Source organism: Salmo trutta, chromosome 22 (assembly GCF_901001165.1).
Source record: "Salmo trutta chromosome 22, fSalTru1.1, whole genome shotgun sequence".
NCBI classification, from domain to species: Eukaryota; Metazoa; Chordata; class Actinopteri; order Salmoniformes; family Salmonidae; genus Salmo; species Salmo trutta.
This window is the reverse complement of record NC_042978.1, coordinates 18,456,831-18,461,025: the sequence shown is the minus strand read 5'-3', so window position 1 is coordinate 18,461,025 and position 4,195 is coordinate 18,456,831.

The window sequence follows — 4,195 nt, the reverse complement described above, 5'->3', positions numbered from 1 at the left end:
TCCCCATTATCTCCTGTGCGTTTATACCTGTTTTCTGTTTGTCTGTTGCCAGTTCGTCTTATCTCGTCAAGCCTACCAGCATGTTTTTTCCCCATACTCCTGTTCTCTCTAGTCCCTTACTAGTTCTTCCAACCTATTCTGCCTGCCCTAACCCCGAGCCTGCCTGCCATCCTGTACCTATCAGACTCTGACCTCGTTTAGGAACTTCTGCCTGTCCTGACCCCGAGCCTGCCTGCCATCCTGTACCTATCAGACTCTGACCTCGTTTAGGAACTTCTGCCTGTCCTGACCCCGAGCCTGCCTGCCATCCTGTACCTATCAGACTCTGACCTCGTTTACGAACTTCTGCCTGTCCTGACCCCGAGCCTGCCTGCCATCCTGTACCTATCAGACTCTGACCTCATTTAGGAACTTCTGCCTGTCCTGACCCTGAGCCTGCCTGCCCCCCTGTACCTATCAGACTCAGACCTGGTTACGAACCTCTGCCTGTCCTCGACCTGTCCTTTGCCTGCCTCCTGTGGTTTTAATTAACTACCCTGTATGTTGAACCTCCCGTCTCCTGTGTCTGCATCTGGGTCGTATCCTGAGTCGTGTTAATGGGAGAGTGGAAGATCGGGACGCGTCCTCCAGAACATGCCCCGTCAGGCTGTGCTGCTTCTTATCACACTTCGCTTAACTCTTCTCACACCACTTCAAAACCAAAGTTACTTTTTCGTAGCAAGTTAGGAGAACTTATGCAGCAGGTTAGGAGAATTAACATAGCAGGTTAGGAGACTGAGGTTAAGGTTAGAAAAAGGTTAAGGCTAAAGGTTAGCTAAAATGCTCTCCTTACACACATGAAAAATTACTACAGTTCTTGCTATATAATTCTATAGTAAACTGTAGCATACTGTAGAATACTATACCACACACTGTTGTATCCCTCGATAATGTGTAGTACTTACTATAGAATGTTGTAGTATACTGTAGAGTGCTATCGTAAATACTACAGTATTATCCACACAAAAACCACTGTAGTAAATACTACAGTAATGTCCGCACAAACACTACAGTCCGCAAAAACATTTTTTAACCATAGTAAATACTACTGTATTTAATCTGCCCATTCCCCTCCCCATATCGCAATTTGTGCCACCCATATGTGAGAAACCCTACATGCCAAGTATAGACTATATATTGTGTTCCCTACAGGTTATAGGAAAGAGCAGAAGTGCTGAACTATATGTTCAGACCCAGTCTTACCTATAGGTTACGGAAAATGTGCTCTTTAGTTTTTCACCAGACGGTTTCCTGAAGGACAAGCCTCCACTTCTATGTCAAAGATAATAAAACAAAAACACTATAGTAAATACTACAGTAATGTCTGCAAAAACGCTAAGGTAAATACTATAGTATTTTACAGGTATGTAAGTTAGGCTAACCAGCTATCTAAATCTTGAAGCTATCATGGCCGGATTATGTGCCCATGGGGGCCTTGACCCCCAGGGGCCCACATTGATTTTGTTGACTCTGTCAGGTATCATATAAACACACATAAGACATGTCAAAATGTGTAGAATTTGAGGAAATTAGCTTTAAAACTGCAAAATGTTCTCGTCACCGCATGGCAAAATGTGTAAAATTGTAGGAATTTTGCTTAAAAATTGCTAAATGTTCTTTCCACCAACAAGAGGAATGTAAACAGTTTGGGGTCGCATGGGTCGCGAGGTGGTGGGAGGGGCCAATAAAGACAATATCAATCCGTACCTTTGCCACCTAGGAAATGTGTGTGACTGGACCTATAAAATATATATATAGATATATTTTCCTTTATTATTTTCCCTTACCCTACCACCCCTTCCCAAATTGGAGTAAACTAATGGACAACAACACTTGGAAATATATACATTTTTACAGACACAATATATTTTACAATAGTTATCTTTTGTTGTTTTTAGTCCCAACCTTCAACTACCCTCAACCCATCCCATCTATCTCTGAAGACCATCCAGTTTGATTTCTATTTGTCATATTTTATTTTTTTCACAAAAGTTCTGAACCTACATACATTTGACAGACACAGTATATTTTATATTATTCATCTCATTTTACATTAGTTATCTACAATAGTATATATTGCAGTTTTCTTTAACCACATTATTTATTTTATTGTTAACTGTAAATACTACAGTACATACTACAGTATTCACTGTAGTCTTTCTGCAAAAACACTACAGTGAATACTACAGTAATGTACACAAAACACTAAAGTGAATACTATAGTATTTATACCATAGTATAAAATAGTATTTTCTCATGTGGGAACCTGCTATGAAAATCACCTTGTATCAAAGTGGCGATGTGAAAAGAGTGTTTCCCGTGCCATTGGGCCGGAGGAAACGCTCGCTCGACTGTCGACCTCAGCCAGCTTGCAGGTGCCCGACCCGCCACAAGGAGTCACTAGAGCACGATAAGATAAGTAAACCTTGCCGGCTAAGATAAGTAAACCTTGCCGGCCAATGTGCGTTGCCCTATGGGACTCCCGGTCACAGCTGGACTCGATGATCCCGCTGTGCCATTCGGAAGGGCGACATTGAAAAGTGACAGTGTTCAGGCAAACTGACAATAGCATCAAAACTACAAAGTAAATTAACCTTTAATTGAAGAAAATGTAACTCTGCCACAGATAACATTTGTTCTCAGTGAAAATGTGTTTGGAGTTACCTTTCTAGCTAATAGGCCATGTTAGAGTTTACACCTCTTACAATTATGTGGGAAAGTCAAAATGATGAAAAACTATCTCCCAAATCTATTCATTTCAAAATATTGATTACGTCTCCTTGCCATTATCATTCACCTGATAAGATCATTTGTTAATGTAGGATGGAGTCCCTGTCACGGCTGTCGTAGGAATGAGCGGACCAAAGTGCAGCGTTGTTCCACATTTTATTTATACTGTGAAACTATGCAATACATAAATAAACTGAATGACAAAAACAACAAACCGTGACACAGAGGTGAAACATACACTACTCAAAATGAATCTCCCACTAACCCAGGTGGGACAAACACCAACTTAAATATGACCTCCAATTAGAGACAACGATGACCAGCTGCCTCTAATTGGAGATCATCTCAAACAAAGCCCAACATAGAAATACAAAAACTAGAACAACCCAACATAGAAATACAAAACTAGAACATAACAACATAGAAAACCCCCCTGTCATGCCCTGACCTATTCTACCATAGAAAATAACAACTTACTACGGTCAGGACGTGACAGTCCCTGGGTCGCGGGTTTGCCTGGGAGAGGGTCCCTGTGCAAAAAAAGGTTGAAGACCCCTGGTTTAGAATAATGTTTACTCATACCAATGTCATTACAAATGTATTCTGACTCATAGCCTAATAGTAAATACATTTACTCTGATCAGGGTTAAATTGACTACGATCAGGGTAAACACTGAAATGTTTTATTGTTACCCTAATACAGTGGCCTGAAACGCCTGTTTTGCAGGCCACATCAGGCCTGAAAGTCACATCACGCTGGCTTGTAAAGTGATGTTTAATTCCTATCGGAATCCAGCCAGAGTGGGGATATCCAACAATTGTGATTTTTATTCACCCGCAACCTTCATTCAGAATGACTGCCAGGGGTAGTAAGATTAATAAAAGAGACTACCTAAACCATCTAAACTGGAACTGTTAAGGTATGCGTGAAGGGCTGTAGGAAGTCAGGCGCAGGAGAGCAGATATTTGGTAGCAAAACGGAGCCTTTTATTTGGCGAACCATAAGCACACGGCACAAACGAACACAAAATACAAATACGGGTTGAACATAACCCAGTGCAACCAGCCTAACGTGTGCATACATGAAAACAGATAAACAATACCACACAAAGACATGGGGGAAACAGGGGGTTAAATACACAACAATACACAACACATAATGAGGGAAATGAGAACCAGGTGTGTGGGTTCGATTCCCACGGGGGGCCAGCACAAAAAAAAAATTTTTTAAAAAATGTATGAAATTGTATGAAATGTATGCATTCACTACTGTAAGTCGCTCTGGATAAGAGCGTCTGCTAAATTACTCAAATGTAAAATGTAAATGTGAAAACAAGACCGCCTGAACAAGGAGAGGCATCGACAGTACCTCCCCCCCCCCCCGATGCGCAGCTCCAGCAGTGCGTCGACACCGGCCTCAGGGACG